The sequence below is a fragment of the Mytilus galloprovincialis genome, chromosome 14, assembly GCF_965363235.1.
Source record: "Mytilus galloprovincialis chromosome 14, xbMytGall1.hap1.1, whole genome shotgun sequence".
In the NCBI taxonomy this organism is placed as follows: domain Eukaryota; kingdom Metazoa; phylum Mollusca; class Bivalvia; order Mytilida; family Mytilidae; genus Mytilus; species Mytilus galloprovincialis.
In genome coordinates, this window is record NC_134851.1 from 2461782 (window position 1) to 2486521 (window position 24740).

At 32.7% G+C, this 24740-nt stretch overlaps 1 protein-coding gene across 3 annotated transcripts in view; it reads right to left on the bottom strand.

Moving 5' to 3' along the window:
- LOC143059534 (innexin unc-9-like) overlaps positions 1-24740 on the bottom strand; it is a 156846-nt gene that overhangs the window by 125898 nt on the left and 6208 nt on the right. The gene's annotated exons all lie outside the window — the stretch shown is intronic.

Here is a 24740-nt window from a genome sequence, read left to right on the forward strand (position 1 = left end):
TTTGTTTAAATACCTAAAAATACTAAAAATATAATTACGGCAACTGCTGTGTTTGCCAAACGTTAGTTATTTCCCAAATATGATTAGAGGCATTACCCTATCCATACCCTCACAGACGGTAATAAATCCAAGTTCTCATGACGCAGAATAACTGTGTTTTTTTATATACTTTTAAGCAATTGGGAAGACATAGGAATTCTACCCTGGGGACATATATTTGAATAATATTTGGGAAAATCATTGGGTCCTCAATGCTCTTCTACTTCGTACCCTATTAGGTATTTCGACATGTTGATTTGAGCGTTAAATTTGATAAGACACGCGTCTAGCGTACAAATTTATAAATCACATATCTTTATAGACAATTACGTCAATTTCAGGTTGAAAGTTGTATGTTTTCCCTTTGTTGTAGATGGTCCAAGTTTAATAATTGGTTTGAAAATTGTGATTTCTAAGGGTTCACGAAAAATTCAGTTCTATAACTATGTATGTCCTCATTAATTCATTGTATGTCTAAAATTAAAGACTGACATATATCAGTTGATTTACGGTTTGAAAACAAATCATTGAACAAGAATGATTTTGAAGTCCATAAAATTGCGTTAGACGGAACGTTTTAAAATTTTAATCAGACTAACATACGTATAGTTATCACAAAGCCAAAGTACTAGTAATTGAAAGTGTCAAATACAATTTTAGTTTTTGCATACTGACAGATTTATAAAGATTCATAACCATATACAAGATAAAGATATTATTTTTTTTCTTTTTTCAAATTTAAGTCATCATGTATCGTTATGATATCCAAATTTCTGTAAGGTAAACAACATTCTTACAAATATATATGAAAAGTATTTATATGAATCCTAATAAAGGTAAAGGTAGTATACCACTGTTCGAAATTCATAAATCGATTGAGAAAAAAATCAAATCCAGGTTACAAACTAAAACTGAGGGAAACATATTAAATATAAAAGGAGAACTACGACACAACAGAAAGACAACCTTAAAATGTAAATAAACTCATCATAGATACCAGGACTTAATTTTGTATATACGTCAGACGCGTGTTTCGTCTACAAAAGACTCATTAGTGACGCTCGAATCCAAAAAAGTTAAAAAGGCCAAATAAAGTACGAAGTTAAAGAGCATTGAGGACCAAATTCCTAAAAGTTTTGCCAAATACAGCTAAGGTAATATATGCCTGAGGTAGAAAAGCCTTAGTATTAAAATATCAAAATTTTGTAAACAGTAATTTATAAATATAATCATATCAATGATAATTCATGTCAGCACAAAAAAGTGCACACACACAGAAACGAACTATAATATAACAATGCCCATTTTTCTGACTTGGTACAGGACTATTTAAGAAAAATGGTGGGTTGAACCTGGTTTTCTGGCTAATAATTTTCCTGAACAAATAATATGCACACCTACATTGATGTAAGGTTGCTAAGATTTCCGAAATAAAACGTTATCAGTAATAAAAATAGGTTTCAAACAGCTTTCTTCCAGCTTTGCTATACAATTAAAGGGCTTTATCATAAATATTGATTAATATCAATCCTCACAGAATGTATAACCATAATAATCATAATAACCACTCGCAAGGTTGTGCAATATAAATATCTACATTTGTACTCGGGACAATATTTATAAATATTCATCCAATAACCAAGTAAACTTCCAATGTAAATATTCTTGAAATAGAAAGCGTTAGAAAGTCGTTTACATGTATACACATTTATCATTTACAATAGATTGTTCAGGTGTTTAAGAATAGAACATTATATGCTTAATTTGTCGCTTTTTGATAATATGTATATGAAGTAATTGAAAGAAGAGATAATTTTGAGATTTTATTCCAATACAAAGATACCATTTGACTAAGGGTTAAATCAATAATTTGTCTGTTTTCGCTTTACATCAATTTCATAATACTTTGAAACCACATGAGTTAACTTTAAAACCACTATCGAAATATACAGATATAATCTTGATGAAAATCCAACCATAAGATTTCAAATAATAATAACAATCAAAGAATTATAAAAGCATACATCATTGAGAACCATTATTATCTATTTTCTAAAATAAATATTTACAAATATAAACGTTTAATTACGTTTCGATGTTGGACGATTTCACGAAATAAATATACAAATATAAGTTTGATGCGTAAGTTTATTACAAATGAAGTAAATGGATTGATTTGATAGTAATACGCGCGCGTGCCGTCAATAGCATTGTGTGATATACAGCTTTTAACGCTGCAAGAGACTCAACTGATAGAAGTTATAAATGTTTCAGCTTTGTGTCAAAGATTAAAAGATATTTTTGCAAGTATTAATGCATTTTCTTAAATTCCATCGCATAAACAATTCTATTTAAATGAAGAGATCGGTAATTATTATAACAGCTTAAAGTTACCGTTTAGCAGTAAACGTCAATCAACGGTTAATTAATTTCTCATAAAGTATATATTAAACAGGTTCTCTCAGCTCGTCTGACAACAAATGAAGATCAGGGTTGCAGCGCCCCATCACTTTTAATATTTAATATATGATAAGATACACATTGTTTTTGACGTTTATATGATTTTGGTAATGTAAGATGCTTGTCCATCGTTTGCAACGCATTGAGAAGGGATCCATGATCACTAGGATATGGAACAGTCAGCTTTGATTGGAATCGTTAAGTTGACAGATTTCTCGGCTTTTAAAATCATTTAGTAATATATGTACCATGAAGTATTAGATTTGAAAATGTTTTAATTATTGTTGCATCTGGCTAGTGTAGTAATTTTACAATTATCAGCATTTCAAACCTAAAAATTGTTGTTGTATTTTTTAAAGAATCACAAGAGTAAAACTATGTCTAAATCAGTTACACACGGAAATTTCACTCATATAAAATTCACCTCAGACGAGTTTTTCGTGAAATTCACCGGAAATAAGTTGTTTAATTTTCATGTGAAATTAAAGTGAATCTTTGAAATAATGTAATAAGAAAAAAAAAACTAAATTTACAAATCTAATCCATATCACGAAAAATACGATTTATTCATGCGAAAAGTTCTCACATAAACAAATTTTGCGTGTGTAAAATAAAATACCAAATCGATGATGTGTGATCATTGTAAAATACATATTGATATATATTAATGAAACGTTTGGAGGTTGACGTCAAAACATATGTGTTGTCCCAAAAGTATGTTATCATCTCAAACACATGCAAAGAAAAACAACCTTACTAAACAGGTAGCTAATAAACTATCTCTGCTTTCCGAAGACATACTCTTCATGGTAATTTCCTTATCTGTAAGGTTAACTTTCAAAATAATAGATAAAAATCCTGCTAGAGAAAACCTTGTTCATAACATTTGCTTTCTCACTCTAAAACCCAAAAGGGTGAACAGAAATGTGATTCCTCTAAACCAGACAGTAATGCCCATGTTAAAAAGGGTCGATTGGTACATTGTCTGGTGTATGAGTAGCAGGTTTTTGTACATCGGCATCATAAGATATCAGCCACGTGTCACATTTTGTTAAGTGACTGATTATGATATCTATACGCACTTAAACAGAAAGCATGTAAGGTGTACTATTTTTTCTTCTACCAGTCCAGATTGGAATACCGTAGGTTAACCTTAAAAGATGTGACTTAATAGTAATAAAATTGAGAATGGAAATTGGAAATGTGTCAAAGAGACAACAACGACCATACAACAGACAACAGCAGAAGGTCACCAACAGGTCCACAATGCAGCGAGAAATTCCCGCACCTGGAGGCGTCCTTCAGCTGACCCCTAAACAAATATATATACTAGTTCAGTGATAATGAAGTGTTGCTTCGCCGTCCAATAACGTTTAGATTATGACATCACTGATGAGCTGTGTATAACAGAGGGTCTACATATGGTAATATAGGCACATGTTATGGAAGGTACAACATTCGTTGCACAAAAAACCTTTGCCCCAGCAAGTTAGGGTGTTCATATTTTTTTTCTTTTCTTGAAATACAAAATATACATCACTAACTTAAATCCCCTCTTTCCAATGTAAATGAAAAAAAATGTTACTCTAATCCTGGTCGACAAACAATGAATATTTTCCTTTATCAATAATTGTCCCAAATAAATTGTAACAGTAGATGACAATGTTGACCCTGTACGTCTTGCAATTAAAATGAGTGACTGGTGAAAAATAATGTTTATCCAATTCTTGAACCAATGCATGCATATATCATAAACTTACTCTTCTGTGCACGATTTTATCATTTTTTACGCAAATATATCGTACAATCACCAATTTATTTCTCTCTATGTCTGATATGATGTGAAAATATGGCGGCTACTTAATTGTCGTGTTTTGAAACCGTAGTTTACCAATTGTCACCTATAGTAAACAATCAAAAAAGAAGAATGAACATTGAGCACGTATAGGCAGATACTAGTTTATTTTAATGACAGATCCATGCATATTGCGATCACCGGATTTTTACGAGGGGGTAACGCTAAGGTTACTTGCATACGGAAAATATGTCGACGAATTGCTTCCTGGAAGCAGGCCATTAAAAAAATAAACTTTTTCTATATGTGGACAAATAACAGAATTTACTTCAGAAAAGAAGTTTATGTTCATAAGTTTTATAATGAAAACTATCCATTTAGTTATAAAAAAAACAACGTGTGCATCATTTTTTTTTTTTTCTATTTGAGGTTTCATGTGACTTTAAGTATATCAATCTGTCAATCATCTCTCTTAACAAAACTCCCATTCGTCCGATTCCGTATCCTCATCTAAGGAGAGTAGCGGATTCTACCGAGAATTGCCGAATGACTCCTATTCGTGGACACACACGGTCATGCTATTAGATGGTCGATGTGCTTTAAATCAATTTCGACTCCAAGATAATGTAAAATCGTGAAAACATAATTAATCAGTTTTCATCTCGCGTAAAAAATGTGATGATTTTGTAGATGAGAACAATTACTTTAGCAGACGTGAAGATTTGATTTTAATAGAGAACAAATTGAAGAGAGGTGAAGAATATGTACGAAATTATCAATGCATGTATCTGTAATAGTTTTTTTTATTGAATTGATTAAATAATATTTTATGATGCACTAAAAGTGCACATTTTATTTGTATCTGTATTAAAATCTCTATAACTAATTTATGTTTAATATAATTGAAATCATTGTTTACCTGCTGATAATATTGCTTTCATGTTACATCTTCCTACTATTGTAATAACATAAACAACGAAAAAACCATTACACAACACTTGCTAAGAATGATAATACGCATGGATGTTTTTTTTTTGGAAAAACTTTCAGCCTTTGACACCAAAAGGGTGAAGTCAAAAATACAAAACGTTTGAAAATCATAAGTTGCATTATGAAAATAAACCCATCATAGATATCAGGACTAAAATTTTACACTTACGCCAGACGCGCGTTTCGTCTACAAAAGACTCATCATTTACTCTCGAATCAAAAAATGTTCAAAGGGCCAAATATAGTACGAAGTTGAAGACCATTGAGGACCAAAAATTCCTAAAAGTTTTACCAAATACAGCTAAGGCAATCTATTCCTGAGGTAGAAAAGCCTTAGTATTTGAAAAATTCAAAGTTTTGTATTATTATGAAAATCATTGAAATACAGCTTTATTATTTAAGAATAATTTAATAGTTGCTTATAGTTGTTTTGTCTGTGAATCGTGCATAAGCAATGAGTAGCAGTAATACACATTGACACAATTAAGTCGAAAATGTTATTTCGGCTACAACGTAATGAATTTTATTTAATGAGAAAGTTTGATAGATGGTAAACAGTTTATGACTTCTTTTCTCGAACGTTATTTACGGTTTCGAATAGGTCGTTTGTGCATACAGTTCTTAATCTTAATATGTTTTACTATTAAACCACTGTCCCAAGTTAGGGAAAGGGTTTGTGCCATTCAATTAGTTAAAAAAAAAAGATGTGGTATGAGTGCCAATGCTCTGTATGCAAGTCAGTTGGTAAGAGGTAAACCATTATATATAGGTCAAAGTAAATGAATGGCCTTCAACACAAAGCTTTGGCTGACACCGAACAGCAAGCTATAGAGGAACAACACATCTGATCAATTAATTTTGCAGTCTAGTTTCAGGTTTTTGCTGTTGTGTAAATTAATATATTAAAAAAATAAGGTAAAAAAAGTTCATGACAAATTAGCCGTGTTTCGCTTATTGTAAAATTGAGAATGGAAATGGGGAATGTGTCAAAGAGACAACAACCCGACCAAATAAAAAACAACAACAGCAGAGGGTCACCAACAGGTCTTCAATGTAGCGAGAAATTCCCGCACCCGGAGGCGTCCTTCAGCTGGCCCCTAAACAAATATATATACTAGTTCAGTGATAATGAAGTGTTGCTTCGCCGTCCAATAACGTTTAGATTATGACATCACTGATGAGCTGTGTATAACAGAGGGTCTACATATGGTAATATAGGCACATGTTATGGAAGGTACAACATTCGTTGCACAAAATAAACAAATATATACTAGTCCAGTGATAATGAACGCCATACTAGTTTCCAAATTGTACACAAGAAACTAAAATTAAAATAATACACGACTAACAAAGGCCAGAGGCTCCTGACTTGGGACAGGCGCAACAATGCGGCGAGGTTAAACATGTTTGTGAGATCTCAACCCTCCCCCTATACCTCTAACCAATGTAGTAAAGTAAACGCATAACAATACGCACATTATTATTCAGTTCAAGAGAAATCCGAGTCTGATGTCAGAAGATGTAACCAAAGAAAATAAACAAAATGACAATAATACATAAATAACAACAGACTACTAGCAGTTAACTGACATGCCAGCTACAGACTTCAATTAAACTGACTGAAAGATTATGATTTCATCATATGAACATCAGGCACAATCCTTCCCGTTAGGGGTTTAGTATCATACCATCATAACATATATGAGAAGAACATAACCCGTGTCATGCCAACAACTGTATTTTAGAATAAATGTGTTTAGTTCCGATGCAAAGACCTTATCAGTGACTCAATATTAACGCCAAAATATGCAATCTTTAATGACTTGACAACAGTATCGTAATTATATCCCTTCTTAATAAGTCTATTCAAAGGTTTTGTAAGTTTCTGAGGTGAATACTGACACCTTTGTGCTTTATAAAGAATATTACCATAAAAAATTGGATGTGAAATACCTGAACGTATTAGAAGTCTGTATGTTGAGCTATATTTACGAATGATGTCTTTATACCGATGATAAAATTTAGTAAATGTTTTGACTAGTTTGTGATATCGAAAACCCTGGTGTAATAATTTTTCAGTAATACATAAATTTCTCTCGTTAAAAGACTATAGCGAATTAAAAGCCTAGAACCCGAAAGAAAATTCACAGTAAGTCACGTGTAAGGAAAATTGAATGCATGTTTACATTGTATAAATAAAATTATCTCCCCTACACAGGAGATACAATTTACGTTCGGGTTAAGCAGAAGTAAAAAGATGAAGGGAAACTTGAAAAAACAAATAAGACTATATCTCTACCACTAATGAATGCTTCTAGACTGTGGTAATTATTGATTGTGTATTGCCAAAAACCAGATATCTGACATACCGAAGTGACCCGACAAATCAGTTAAGCCATCTTTCAAGATAAATATTCGATCGAAGAATGCTTTATCTGTCCTTTCACACAACAGTACTATGAAGTATGAACGCAGACATACGTATCTAAAGTTATTGTAATTAGTTTTGACGAACAATGTGTTACTCTAATTGACTTATCTACTAAAACATACTTCTTGTGTGACGATTCATTGACCAGTCGTTTATGTTTCTGTTTTTGTTCTGGTAAGATATGATATATTTTATAGCAAGGCGTGCGAACTTGTATTAATACTGTTAGAAGTATATTAATAGATGTTATACTACAACTATGGTATATTATACGTTATATGTATAAACAAAGACGATGTGGTATGATTATGCAAATGAGACAACTCTCCACAAGAGACCAAATGACGCAGAAATAAACAACCGTATGTTGGGTTATAGATTAGTGTTATGATTCCCCAGTTTGTGGATTTTTATGTAAGATAATCAGAACAGAGAATGGAAGCGAGGAATTAATTAGTCAAAGAGACAAAACCTGAATAAAGGCAGAAAACAGCCCAATGTCACCTTCTATAAAAGCAAGAAAATCACGCACACGGAGTGGGCTTTATGCAGCTGGCCCGTAAACAATAATATAAACTGATCAGTGAATAGAAGCCCCACTTATCCCCGAAATATACAAAATTAAAAACAAAACAAAAGACTTACAAAGTTACCCAAAGAAACTAAGCTTACTTACCATGATAAATATAATCAACAAAGAACTAACTAATAGCAGTTACTGACACGCCAGATTTAGACTTCAATATAATGATTGAAAGGTATAATCTACATGCATGTGCTCTTTCATATCATATATTCCTTTATAATGCTTAAATTCTTTTTGAAAATTATAGTCATGAATTTATAATAAAACTTTCATAACTTTTTATATCATATATTTCAATTAATTATTCGTGCTCCGTACACGCAGGCGTACAGTACACGTTTGATTCCGTTTGCATGCAGCGTGTCACCACGCCCTTCTATCGTGTATCGTTTATCGGTACCGCAGATTTTTAAATTGACGTCATAGATTCAAATCTTTAATTCACGATTTTAAATTCTATTGTACTGTAATGGTAATCAGAAAGGCAGACATGCATCTGCTGTACACGATAGGGAAAAACGTGTGGTCATTACAATTTGAAGTTTGTCTAGAGCTTTCGTCACACTAAAACTTTGTTCTCAAACAATGCTTTAATATTCAGATATATCATAGTTTTCAACAACTTTCAGAAATGAAGAGAGTTGAAATTGGTTGATATAAATTTTAAAGCAAATAGCTGAAATATTTTATACTTGTACATGTTTTTAAAGGTAAACGAAAACAACATGCTAAGTTTGAAAATATCCCTTTCAGGGTACAGAAAGGTTAATGGTTTCATTTAAACTAATTTATTTATTAAATTTTCATTTTCATGAAAGAGTACGCTAACAGTCGCTATATACAATATTAACTTTTCATTCGAATTTCAAATCCTTCAAAATTCGCTCAGCACGTGAAGACATAAACGTGTATTAAATTTGACGGTTTTAATTTTGTACAAGTGTTATTTTATGTCCACTGTAATTAATTTTGTCATATTAACGTTTTGGTTATCATCTGTTAAAGTCATTAAGTCAAATGGCTATCCTGCTATAAGAGATTAGCATAGCATGTTCTCCAAGGTCACGTAGTAAATACTTTTTATTTGATTTATATGTTTTATTTTTGTAAACAAAGAGTTGGAGAATATTTGGAGAATATTTGGAGATTATTTGGGTCAGTTGGAGAATATTTGGAGATTATTTAGGTCAGTTGGAGAATAGTTGGAGATTATTTAGGTCAGTTGGAGAATATTTGGAGATCATAGGTATATAAGAGCCCTCTGTTTTTAGTGTTTAGAGAGGATTGAAGGCAAGACATTTAAGAACAATACAATGTGAAAAGTTATTTAAAAAGGATTTTTGTTATTCTAGGCTCATAACATTTTTAGATATATCTTAGCAGATTACTGATAGCTTTGGAATTATTATTATTTCTTATATTCTTTTTGTCCGCACAGTATTGGACACTGTTGCGTGGTTCCGCTCAGTATTGGACGCTGATGCGTGGTTTTGTCCGCACAGTATTGGAGACTGTTGCGTGGTTCCGCTCAGTATTGGACACTGAAGCGTGGTTTTGTCCGCACAGTATTGGACACTGTTGCGTGGTTTTGTCCGCATAGGATTGGACGCTATGCGTGGGTTTTTGTGTGTGTACAGTATTAGACACTGTTGCAGATTTTATACCGTGTGAAAGTAATTTGCTAATGAATATTTCAATTATACATTTTTGTAAACTGTATGTTATGTAAATAGTGTCCGGAATGGAATTTTAATAAATAGATTAGTGAATTTACTTGTGTATTTCTTGACAACAATACTACAGATTATTGGATTATTTAGTTCTTGAATTTTCTGTGATTTCATAATACCCGGCCTGACCAGAAAGTTTGATGTAACTCGACCGCCATGGCATTTTTGGTGTCAGAAGTGGGATACAACAGGATCAACTAGTGGATTTTAATATTCAACATATGGACTACCAGATATAACTTTTGGATGTACGTTAATATATTTCTGAACTGTAAGTGTTTCATCATTTTATTTTTATTATTGGATGATTATTTAAATACGTAATTATGGGCCGTACAAGGAAAACCAGAAATAGAAGTCTTTCACCTGCTCCATCTGTGTCTGTAGTGCGAACACCAATTTCATCTACACCTCATGAGCGCAGAGATTTGCCTGAAGTGAAATCACAAGTAACACTGTCGAAATTTTTTGGAGACGTTGGGGAAGATTTTGAAAGCTGGATTAAAATATTTGATAGGATCAGCCGAGCCAATCGTTGGAGTGATGGCAGGAAGGGAGAAATGTTGCCGGCATACCTGAGGGGAAGAGCTGCTGACTATTTCGAGAATTTGGATAGTGAAATTCAAAATGATTTTGATACAGCTGCAAAGATTGTGCCCAAAAGAACTTGAGCGTATGTACTATAGTGAGTTATTTCAGAGGAAGCAAATTTCTGGTGAAAGTGTTGAAGATTATGGAAATGCAATCTTTAAACTGGCAAGACGGGCACATAGTGGCGTGTCTTTTGACGAGCATGACAGGTTAGCTATGGAACACTTTTTGCAAGAACTTCATCCTAGTTTATGACGATTTGTTATGATGAGCGACCCACAGAGCTTTGAGCAAGAATTCATTGTTTCGGCAACGGGACAGACTCTATATATTACTGGAATTATTGAATGTAAAATTAGTGTTTAGTGTCTGTGCACAATATATTTGTAGTCATGGATTTGCTTCATGGTGCTATCATTAGAACTGATATTATGGAATAAATTCGAATAGTGATTGATATGAAAGATGAAGTTGCTAACTGGAATAATATGTATGTAGAGTTCATAGGAAGTGGTGATCAAAATAGTGTCCCATCAAGTGCTTTGTTCAGGATGAATTTAATTCGAAAAATAGATGTAAATGGAATGATTGGAATTGTTGAACCAAGTGTTAATTAACTTCTAAATACAGTGTTATCCCGGCAAAAGTTTTGGCAAAAGTTTGGTTTGTGACAAAGATATTGTGTTTAAAGTGTTGAATCTAACTTCAAAACCAGTTATTAAACTATTCAAGGATACAAACATTGGTACATTTGAGTAAATTGGTGAGCTTTCTGATGAGGAACCACTACCAGAAGCCTTATACAACATTTTCGCTAATTTTATATAGTGATGTCTTGGACAATGAAATTTTAATAGATGAAAAGGAACATTTAGTTAATTTGGACAAAACGTTTTGTGATATCTCAAATGACTTCCAGCTTGTTGAGGACAGTGCCAATAAATCTGAAGACAAAGAAGACAAAACTGGTGATGACATTATTTCTATATCAGATACTTTGACATTTGGTGATATGAATAGTTCTTCTCATGTTATTATAGATGAAACAACTACATATCTATTATCATCGATTAACACAAAGAGACTTTTCTTATTTCAATGGGGTAAAAGAAACATTACGCGGAAGCCGTGTCCAATATTCTAACAGACTGAATCCAGAGGAAATAGACTTTTCTGCCTTGGCAGCTTGTATCGTTAGTGAAGTCAATGAACATTCAAAAAATTAAAACAAAAGATTTACAAGTGCAGACAATTCATAATGGTGTTTATGCTGGATTTTATTTGAACAATTAATTTGTTTTATTACTTAGGTTTTATTTTGTTATTATAGAAGTAGAGTTCGATGACTGAGGTCAGTCATCATTTAGAGGGGAAGGAATGTACAAGTGTTATTTTATATCCACTGTAATTAATTTTGTCATATTAACGTTTTGGTTATCATCTGTTAAAGTCATTAAGTCAAATGGCTATCCTGCTATAAGAGATTAGCATAGCATGTTCTCCAAGGTCACGTAGTAAATACTTTTTATTTGATTTATATGTTTTATTTTTGTAAACAAAGAGTTGGAGAATATTTGGAGAATATTTGGAGATTATTTGGGTCAGTTGGAGAATATTTGGAGATTATTTAGGTCAGTTGGAGAATAGTTGGAGATTATTTAGGTCAGTTGGAGAATATTTGGAGATCATAGGTATATAAGAGCCCTCTGTTTTTAGTGTTTAGAGAGGATTGAAGGCAAGACATTTAAGAACAATACAATGTGAAAAGTTATTTAAAAAGGATTTTTGTTATTCTAGGCTCATAACATTTTTAGATATATCTTAGCAGATTACTGATAGCTTTGGAATTATTATTATTTCTTATATTCTTTTTGTCCGCACAGTATTGGACACTGTTGCGTGGTTCCGCTCAGTATTGGACGCTGATGCGTGGTTTTGTCCGCACAGTATTGGAGACTGTTGCGTGGTTCCGCTCAGTATTGGACACTGAAGCGTGGTTTTGTCCGCACAGTATTGGACACTGTTGCGTGGTTTTGTCCGCATAGGATTGGACGCTATGCGTGGGTTTTTGTGTGTGTACAGTATTAGACACTGTTGCAGATTTTATACCGTGTGAAAGTAATTTGCTAATGAATATTTCAATTATACATTTTTGTAAACTGTATGTTATGTAAATAGTGTCCGGAATGGAATTTTAATAAATAGATTAGTGAATTTACTTGTGTATTTCTTGACAACAATACTACAGATTATTGGATTATTTAGTTCTTGAATTTTCTGTGATTTCATAATACCCGGCCTGACCAGAAAGTTTGATGTAACTCGACCGCCATGGCAATTTTACAACATTAATATTTAGAAAATCTTATAATAAATGCGGATGCAGGCAATTTGATATATTTATTGATAATTAAGGAGATGTTCAGAGTAAAGAGTGAAGCGTCTGAGTTCTTACGATTCAAACAAACTTTTATGTCAGCACATATGCCTAGCTGAAACCTTGATCCTCAATGCTCTTCAACTTTTTACTTGTTTGGCTGAAACCTGGATCCTCAATGCTCTTCAACTTTTAACTTGTTTGGCTGAAACCTGGATCCTCAATGCTCTTCAACTTTCTACTTGTTTGGCTTGATAAATATTTGATATGAGCGTCACTAATGAGCCTTATTTAGACGAAACGCGCGTCTGGCGTACTAAATTATAATCCTGGTACCTTTGATAACTATAAGGGGAACGACCATTTAACTTCAAGGGAGGTTATGTTTTTTTGTCTAAAAAAATATTTCTGATCACAAATTTGATAGCAAAAATATTCTAATAAAGCAGATGACAAAGAAAAATACTACTCTGAATACATATTTCCCCCAAATCTTACAATGTTAAATATTGAAAAACACCTGATTGACAGCGTTGAAAAACTGAATTAAATAACATCCCCTTCCCCTTATTTCATCATATATACACGACAGCAGTATAGAGGTTGTATTTCATTTCTTTAAAAACAATATGTTCATAGGCGTTATTCAAGCATTTTTTAAAAGTTAAATCTTGTTTTGTGCTGAAGATAATTGTAAAGATCATTGTGTTTCAACCCCCTTTTGTACCTTACATTATCTTTGGGCTAATCACATCATTAAGGAAGAGATTTGTACAAACATGATGCGCATATTACATAATTAGATCACAGAATTCACAGTAGAGGAAGTAGACGAGTTTTATCGGTGGATGGTACGGCGGTTTAAAGTGACCATGTCGAACCTGCAATATGCATTCGCGGTTAAAATAGTGCATCTTATTAGTTGTGGGAGGAGAGCGGCGTGAGTTTGGAAAAAAAAATAAGAAAAAAAAAATAGCGTTATGAAACAAAATATTTCATTATATCTGATATCTTTGATATAAGGACGAGGGCTATATATATATATAAAAAAGAGAAGAATTGATATGATTGGCAATGAGGCAACTTTTCACTACAGACCAAAATGAACCGGACATTAACAACTAAAGATCACTGTACGGCCTTCAACAATGACAAGGGCTATATATAAAAAAGAAGATTTGGTATGATTGTCAATTAGACAAATCTTCACTAGAGGCCACATGAAATAGATATAAACAACTAATACACAAGGTCACCGTACGGCCTTCAACAATGAGAAAAGTTAATACCACATAGTCAGCTACAAAATGCCCCGAAATGACTAATGTAACTTATTTTGTGAGTTCAACATGCGCAGAAGAGACGTCAGTCGAAGTTAAGTCCCGGAAGTTGAAAAATGTTTATTGTATTTACAAAGCGGTAATGTTAGTTGGTACCTATAAAAACGTTGAAACTCGCGGCATTTATTTGCACCTTTCCTAAGTAAGGAATCTGATGACCAGAAGTTGTCGTTTGTTGATGTGGTTCATAAGTGTTTCTCGTTTTTTATATATATTTGACCGTTGGTTTTTCCGTTTGAATAGTTTTACGCTAGTCATTTTGGGGCCCCCTCATCAATTGCTGTTTGGTGTGAGTCAAGGTTTCGTGTTGAAGACCTTACTTTGACCTATAATGGTTTACTTTTATAAATTGCGACTTGGATGGAGAGTTGTATCATTGCCACTCATACCACATATTCTGATATCTATTTGTTCGGATTTCGGTCTGAATATATCCGCATGCATGGATTCGAAACTATCGTCTATGACCAAAACACTTTATGACATTACATTACCCCCTGGAACAGTAAATTTTCAAAAATTGATACCGAATCCTTATCATGATCTTTAAAACTTAAAACTGATATAGGAAAAGGATACCAGTCTAACCCAATCATATATTAGTTTAATATATCAAAACTGATAATATCAAGGTAAAAAGGGGGATGCTACCAGTTGTTATTTAACAGTCTTTTCATATCAATAGTGTCTAAATTATTTTTGCGAGCCGTGGTGTTGTGGTTAGTGCATCGGACTACTAACACAAAGGTTCCTGGTTCGATTCCCGTTTTGGGATAAAAATTTCAGGAACTCAATTTTCGGCTCTCCCTTGACACCATCTGAGAGTATGGTCTTGAGGAAACGATGATAGTCCGTCGGAAGGGGACGATAACTGGCTGACCTGTGTTAAGAGAGAGCCATATCTCTTGCACGTTAAAGACACCCTTGTAGATTTCGAAAAAGAGTAGGCTAATGCCGCTACAAGGCAGCACTCGCACCCGCAAAGTGGAAAGGGGTTAATATAAGTTGCAAAACTTGTTTCCCAATCCACTATAAATAAATATGTTTAAACTAAATTGTTTTAAAAAGTCTCTTATAACATTGTTTAAGAATTAACTTTAAAAAATAAGTAATCCAACAAATGATAGAAATCATCACAGCATACTTTTAATTTTATATAAATGTTAAACGTCTAAACAAAATAATAGGGAAGTAAATTATTATGCTGCTCGTTCTATGTTATTTTCCTTTTTTGATTTTATTCTTTATAATAACGCATGTGTTAAGTCATCTACATGTACACGTATAAATGAATTTTTACATTCACTTTGGATTCTAAATTGACTGTGGAGGTATTGTTTAGTTGTCTGAAGGCGTTGTCTAAATTTTGTGATGAATAACTGACAGATGTGGGCGATATACATGTAGAATCAGTTTTCATTGATTTGAATGATGTTTTTTTTTTCATTGATGTAAGTGGTGTATGACGGAGGCAATATACATGTAGTATCATTTTTCGTTGACGTAAGTGATGTATGACGAAATCTATTTTTAACAGACTTCATTTTGTACCTCCGAGGTTGCATGTGTTGCATAAGGGATACATGGCTTTCTAGATAATAAAACATGCATCTGCAAAGGTTTTGTACATGGATACACACATCTTCCGTTACAAAGGCGGTTATCAAGTAACATCTTACGAAGCAACCAAAGTAACATACTATACATTATGAAATAAGGATCTTATCGATGTAAAATACGTCATAATCGAAAATTTTAATCTCAATGGTAGTTTGTATATTACATAATATATCATGTATAGTACTTGTTACAGTTGGTACAGGCGTAAAACGTGAATGTCGAATGTTAAACAGTTGTTTTATGGAAAACATGTTGCAATATATTTCATTGTACAACCAAATCCAAAATGCTAAGTCAGAGTGGTATGGCGGATTCAGGGTGGGGTACGTCCCCTACCAATTTGATCGAAAAACATATTATTTTTTTTTTAATATAATCTCCATTACGCCTACGAATTGTGTTCTCTAACGATAGATCTTCCCTAGATTTTAAAGGTTTAAAAATAGACAAACACACTATCCAAGGCATGCGATCCAAACTGCGAGATTTTCAAAGGACATTTTAAAAAAAATCGTATTGTATGAGGCACAACAGTTTTAAAACATTGCCACTTGTTAGGTACTATAATGTTTTGGACTAAATCATCAATATTGTTAAAACTTTTTATCTTTAAAGATGCCAATCTATAGTGCTCCTCATATGAATAATAATTGCTATAATTCTATAATTAAATGAAAAATATCTACAAATGTACATCGCATACATTCACCATACATGTGTACATGTACAGATAGCCAACAAAAAAAAAAAAGTGGAAGAAAAACAACAACCAAAGTACACTGTATATAATTATGTACGATTATTAAAATACATTCGATTAGTTCTTTTGAATTTAAAAAAAATCTTTTAAAACATAAAATCGTTTCAAATATGAGGTAGCCCGGAATGGCTCCGGTGTTTATTAGGATGAAGCTGATAAAACAATAATAAAAAATGAATGTTCACCATTGCTAATTTGCAGTTTCAGATTCGTTGGTAATTTTATAGAAAGTAACGTGGATAGGCGCATTACCCAGAATTCGCCGGTTACATTCTGACATGGCAAATTGAAAGCTCTGCTAGCACTGATTATATTAATTGTAAATATGCCCTTTATATATGCACGAAGTCTTGCTTTCGTAGACAATTATATTTTACACTCTATGAAAGTTCTTTATTTTAAAAGATATGAGCCGCGCTATATAGAAATCACGTGCATGTACATGTATATATGTCAGCATTTGATAGATTTTTTAACATTCAAATACGAAATAAAAGATAAATTCTAGTTTGATGTGACTCTGTACCTATGTATCTTGTCATACTTTGAATGACAAAATTATTTTATTTATTAATAGTACTTTTACTGTTAACCCACTTTTTTGTAATATAAATTTGACGTGACTCTGTACTTTTGTATCCCGTCATACTTTGAACCACATTATTATTTTATTTATTATTATTTTATACTGTTTAGTCAGTTTTTGTTATATCTATTTTGCGTGACTGTATTTATGCATCCCGTCATACTTTGAACGACAAAATTATTTCATGTCTACCTGTGCGAATTTCAAACGCGCAATTTTACACCAGTAATCAAAACCCTCCTTCCTTGATGGCTGCATTTTACATAGACAAATAAAATCGTATAATATAACCAAAATGAGGATGTTAATTTGATGTATGCCTTTTTGTGCTTCTTCGTTACTTTTGTTGTTTTTATAGTTATTAAGATAATAACACAATGTTGACTGCTGTACCCCTATTTTTGACATTTTTAACTATTGTGTCTGTTTGTTTTGTTCACGCATAGGTGACAATATAATGTAATTTGATGGGACTGTCATACAAGTGAGAGGTTTAGCTAGCTATAAAACCAGGTTCAATCCACCATTTTCTACATTTGAAAATGCCTGTACCAAGTCAGGAATATGACAGTTCTTTTCCATTCGTTTTTGATGCGTTTTGTTATTTGATTTTGCCATGTGATTATGGACTTTCCGAATTGATTTTCCTCTGAGTGAATTCGCCGGTTACATTCTGACATGGCAAATTGAAAGCTCTGCTAACACTGATTATATATTGTAAATATGCCCTTTATATATGCACGATGTCTTGCTTTCATAGACAATTATATTTTACACTCTATGAAAGGTCTTTATTTTAAAAGATACTGGAACACACCCGCGAAATCGCGGGCACATAAAGCTTGTGAACTGTTGTAGGATCATTTTTTGTAAAAGATATTATGTATGGAGAATTTCATAAAAGGTATCAAAAGCCCTCTCCCTTTTTCCAAAGTCCGATATTTGTTTCCTTTCTGCTAAATTCAATTATTTTCGTGTTTCTGGCTTCAGACCACAATTATTCTTGTCTTTTGCTACAATGCTTCTTTTGGTAAAAGTCGAATCAAATTAAAAATTTGCACCGTTTCAAACATCAAATAAATGTAACTGGTTATATAGACCATTATAAGTCTAATATAATATGCTTCGAGGACAATCCATCTGTGTTTTTTCTTTTGAGAGCCTTACTAACATGCCAATGGTAGGATATGAATCTTGTATCAATGACTAAGACCGACTAAGGCTAATTTGAGGGGTGGTCGGAGGGGTCCTGATCCCGATATCCCGAGATGCAGAATTTAAAGAAATTCATATCCCGAAATTCCGAAATCGAAAAATATATCCCCGGATCCCGTAAGGATCAATCCCCAAATCCCGAGCTTCAAAACACCCGATCCCGACGCCCCGAAAAAGGTCCTGCTGCCGTCTAATCTCTACTTTACTTTCATTTTTGCCAAATCACTATTTTCACTTTCAACAATAAATTGTTATGCCCCATCTAGTCTGTGCATCCGCGCGTTCGTTCGTTCGGTCGTCCGTCTGTACCCGCTTCAGGTTAAAGTTTTTGGTCAAGGTAGTTTTAGATGAAGTTGAGCATGTTTAGTGGTGTGACCCCTTAAATAGTAAACATTTACAAAGAAAACAGTAGACAGAATCAGGGACTTTCTATACTAACATAGAAAGTCCCTGACAGAATACAGAGAGTCTCTATATGTTAAAGTAGTATAATCGTAGTTCACATGTAGATAAACGCGAACAATAGTTGTCCTCTCTAAAGAGGTATAATAGTTGTGTTTCTTGCGATCTTTACACCATGATATGAAACACGAAAAATAATTGTGCACTCTAAGGAGGTATAATAGTTGTTATTTTTGCTATCTAAACACCATGATATGGAGAACGCTCTGAATGGCTTATTTATTTTTCATTTTTTTTTATCTATCATACGATTGTTTTTTTAAAAATGTGTCACATGTTTTACTTATTTTAATATATATGCAACTGGTATGACCCCTTAAATAGTAAACAATTGAAAGAAAACAGTAGACAGAACACAGAGAGTCTCTATATATTAAAGTAGTATAATCGTAGTTTACATGTAGATAAACGCGAAAAATAATTGTCCTCTATAAGGAGGTATAATAGTTGTGGTTCTTGCGATCTAAACACCATGATATGAAGAACGATTTGATTGGCTTATTTATTTTTCATTTTTTGTAATCTATTATACGATTGGTTGTGTTTGTGCATGTTTCAAACCGGAAGTCTTATCTATGACTAAAAGTCAGTCTGATGACGGAATCATATCCGGACTCCTTTTTTGTCGGTTTTCTCCCTAAATAACTCAATATGAATAATCATAAGAATGGATGACAAATGCGACTATGCATGTTACCTATAGGACACAGAGGCATTGATTTATTGTGGAAGGAAGAGAAGCGACACACAAAATGAGGTCTTCTCGTTTAATAGTATAGATGAGCCGCGCTATATAGAAGTCACGTGCACGTACATGTAAATGTGTCAGCTATGATAGATTTATTAACATTCAAATACGAAATAAAAGATGAATTCTGGTTTGTTTGTATGGTTCTTATATATCAACTCAATTTTTTAACATAAACATACTTTCCATACCGATTTTTCAAGCCAAATCAAGTTATCAGATGTATTGAAATAATTTGAGTAGGGTATTAAGATTTCTTTACGATGCAGGTCATATCTTGTTTTAGTTAAAATTGTCTAGTATTAACTTTTCAAATACAATTTAATCATTTAACGGTGATATCCATTTAGGAGATAACTGTATTGTATTTCAAGCTCCGACGGCATCAATTGGGGATTTGATGGTCGCAAATTAAGTTTACTGGCGACGCGTTAGCGGAGACAGTAAACGTGTATTTGCGACCATCAAATCCCCGATTGATGCCGTCGGAGCTTAAAATACAATATTGTTATCTCCATTCTAATGAAACTGACAGAAAACAACGTTAAAACATGTAATTAAAATCTGCAATATGTCGTCTGCGCTTGCGCGTACGTCCCATAGCATCAATTGTCAATTTATGCCATGTAAAAAAAGTGACGTTATCCAATCAAAATGAACGTTACAAACGTTGTTTCATTAGAATATAATATACATGTAACAAGTTCAGGGCCCGTATGCACAAAACCACTTAACGTTGTGAAATCCCATCGTAGTGCTAATTTATCGTTGCCCATGACGAAAAAATCGTCCATTCTTCAGTACTATGTAGCTTAATGCATACGGACCATGATTGGTTAAACAATTTGTACTTTAGATGTCAGGTGGTCTCAGAGCATACTCATTATCTGTCAAATGGATCATTATAGTACGTACTCTATGTTTAGAAATTGTCCAAGACGAAATGTCTTTGTTCTAGATGAAGAAACAAACAAAATGACATGCATCTATGTTTTAACAATTATAAAGATAATGAAAAAGTGTTCGTTGTGTCTGCATGTTTTCTTTTCCTGTAAATATAAAGTGCAACAAACTGATTTTGGGGGAAACACACTTAAGATTCCAAATTTATGATTTTGTACGCCAGACATGCGTTTCGTCTACAACACAAAAAATCAAAGTGGAGCTCATTTTTTTGTTTATTAAAGGCAAAATGCAACACGAAGCTGTAAAGCTTAAAAAATCGAAAATTCCGAAAAGCTGTGTCAAATGCAAAAACAATATATTTTGTGGTTTTTGATTTTACGTGTATTTATCTAAAAAATTTATAATAAAAAAAAGGTTAATTTGTGTCATGACACAAAACGAATCTATTGCTGCTTTCCGTTTCTAATTCACTCTCTTAAGAGAAATACAGAGCTAACTGATCACTGACAAACACCTATAATTTGGCTATCAATCGCCTTGGAACAAAATACTTTACATTTATGTACACACGTTCGGACAATTAGCTGTTATTGCCTTGTTTATACATATTTCTAACATACAACTGCCGAGTAGGCGTTACTACCATATACAATGCATGAGCAATTATGTTAAATCATGGTGTGTGAAAATATGGCACTATCAAATTCAACAAAAGTGTATATATGGAAATAAATATAAGAATAAGGTGATGTGGTGTGACTGCAAATGCGACAACAATCCACCAAAGTTTAAATGAAGGAGATGTAAGAAATGAACGCTATTTTTTGCATCTTTCCTTTGATCTTTTTTTGTGATAATTTTTCATATGATGCTACTCGCTTAAGATGGAAAATTATCGCTAGAAACTAAGGACGCATGTGATGTTGTTGATGAAATTGACATAAAATTAACAACAGCGTCATAGGTAAAATAGCTACAAACAGATTATCATTTGTCATCTCAACTCGATTGTTTTTTCTCGCTTTCGCCGTACCGGCTCAAGCGAGAAAATCAATCTCGTTGAGATGATCAACGATAATCTATAATTATAGGCAAATTTACGGCTTTCAAAAAACGAGAAAAACTCAAACAGTTTAGTCAGCTATAAAAGGCCCCTCCATGAAATATTCGAAACAATTTAATTTACAAAATCTACGGCCTTATTTGAACACAAAAAAAATATAAAAAAAATATAATAATTAAAAAAAAAAAAACATGTATTCTAGCCACAACTTTTGATATGTCTCGTCAATTCTTGTATTTTATATTTTTTTAAAGAATAAATTTCCCCAAAACATACTGTAATCCAAGGCGTTATGATATAATCTATATATATCGTGCACGTACCAATAAATAACGTGTCTATGTAGTTTTAGTGGGAAACACAGTATATCTAAAGACGTACAACATTCATAAATTTGAAACCAAGGAAAACTAACGTCAAAGTGGTATTTATAATTTAATGCCAATAAACCGAAGCTATATTTAATACACCAAAGATAAATGATAAAACACGGCTTGATATTTGATAGAATCAGCAGTTATAATTTTTCACTATGTATTTCTCCTTGCTTATCAGTATCTTGTGATATTTTTGAAAATTTATATTTTTGATAACTTTAACTAGCTCTTTGAATTACTAAGTGCATTGAAACTTAAGAGCATTATACACTGTCGAACGTAGATATATCTGACTTTCTCTCAAGTGTCTAAATCGTAAGATAGGCGAAGTATATGATCAGAGTTACGGTTTCAAATAGCTTTGTAAATACAGTTTCAAAAGATAGAAAAAATAAAATACGATTTCCGAATTTTCGTTTCCATATTTTAGAATCTTCATATATATAGACATACGATCCTTAGGCGTGAAAAAAGAAAAAATATGACTCGAGCATCGACTTAAAAAAACTCTATAAAAGACAAAATTAAAAAGATAAAAATAACAAAATCGGGAACTTTAAAACAATTTCCGTATTCGACTCTAGATCTTGGAATTGTCATTTAGACAGTCAGATCAAACTTACAGATTGACCCATTTTGTCATTTCTTGATTTTAAGCAAAATATGATGTGCTTTTATCCATTATTTTCTATTTATGTTTAAACCCCACCAAACTCTCTGAGTTTTCTGAGAAATGAAAGGTAATTTTCGCTCCCTGATTTATAAATAAAAATTATCTGCAGGTATGATATAGACCTAAGACGAGAATATTTATAACAAAAATAAGGAGATGTGGTATGATTTGAATTTAAACAAATATCTTCCCAAGTTCAAATGAAGTGAATGTAAGCAATTATAGACAACTGTACTTCCTTCAATAACGAGTAAAAAAAACCCACATTGTCGGTTATACTGAATGCATATTCATTGTTCAATATCATATCATATAGTATGAAACCACAGGAATGAAATATAATTTAAAATATCAGTTTGATAAATTTTCTAGGCAAAAATACACACATCAAATTTAATCAAATTTAAAACGAGGTTATTTATAGCTTTTTTCTATACATTAAGCGAACATTATCATTAAAATGTCGATAAAATTTAACAAACATGAAAATTGTGACTACGGAACATCTTTGAGGTACCGTAAGTGTATCTTACTCAATACCATCTTGCGCAACATGAAACGAACAGTACTTTGTCTTATACCGTTGGAATATCAATTAATTAGCAATTGTGAAATCGTTAAAGGAGTTCAATCTGCAAGAAACATAGTCTTTACCCATAATTTTATTATTCAGCAAACATGCAAATTTTGACTTTGAAACATTTAAGAGTACCGTAAAGTGTATCGTACTCAAATACCATCTTGTGCAACATGAAACGTACACCAATTGTGAAATCGTTAAGGGAGTTCAACCTGCAAGACACATGGTCTATATCCAAAATTTTCTTATTCAGCAAACATGAAAATTGTGACTATGGAACATATTGGAGAACTTTAAGGGTATTTTTCTTCATACCATCTAGCGCAACATGAAACGTACACCACTTGTGTCTTTTGTCGTGGGAATGGCGATTAATTAGTAATTGTGAAATCGTTAAAGAAGTTTAACCTGCATGAAACATAGTCTATACCCATAATTTTATTATTAAATAAACATGAAAATTGTAACGATGAAACATTTTGAGGGTACCGTAAGTATATATTATACAATACAATCTTAAGCTTGCGCAACATGAAATGTACCCCACTTTGTCTTATACCGTGGGAATGGCGATAAAATCGCAATTGTGAAATCGTTAAGGAAGTTCAACAAGCAAGAAACATAGTCTATGTCCATAATTTTCTGAACGATATTTAAATAAATGAAAGCCAATGATTCATAAATTACTAATCCAACAATATGTATATGTAATACTCTACAACGAGAAAACCAACTGTCGGGAACATGCATTTCATCTAAATTCATAATCAATTGCAAGAGACTTCAAACGAAGCATATAGATAAGTATAAATAGTTATACCACTACTTCTAATTAACAGCACACTACGTACCATCACCTATACGTTATTACTTCCTCTTTGTCAATTACTTCCATCTCAAACAGATGAAATAAATAACTAGCATTGTACTAGTTACTTTTTTGTTCTTTATGTACATTCCGACATGAAAGTTACAGGTTGTTGCATTTCCTTAGTACAGTCACATGTAAGAATTATAATGATGCTTTGATTTTTCATTGGGACAGACGTACAGTAGGTACGTGACGATAATTTGGTGTTGCCATGCATTATTCTTGCTGCAGTTAGACGAATAATAAAATTTGCTTTTTTGTTCGTTATGTACATTCCGATATGAACGGTACAGGTCGTTGCTTATTCTCAGTACAGTCCTACGTGATAATTATAAGAATGCTTTGGTTTTCCCGTGGTACAGTCCTACGTGATAATTATAAGAATGCTTTGGTTTTCCCGTGATATTATTTTCTGTGGTTAGACGAATAATACAAATTGCATTTTTGTTCTCTATATGTACATTGCGAAATGCAAGGGACATGCATGTTTCTGCTTTTTAAGTATAGTCAAATATTATAATTAGGTGTTCGTATTGGTAA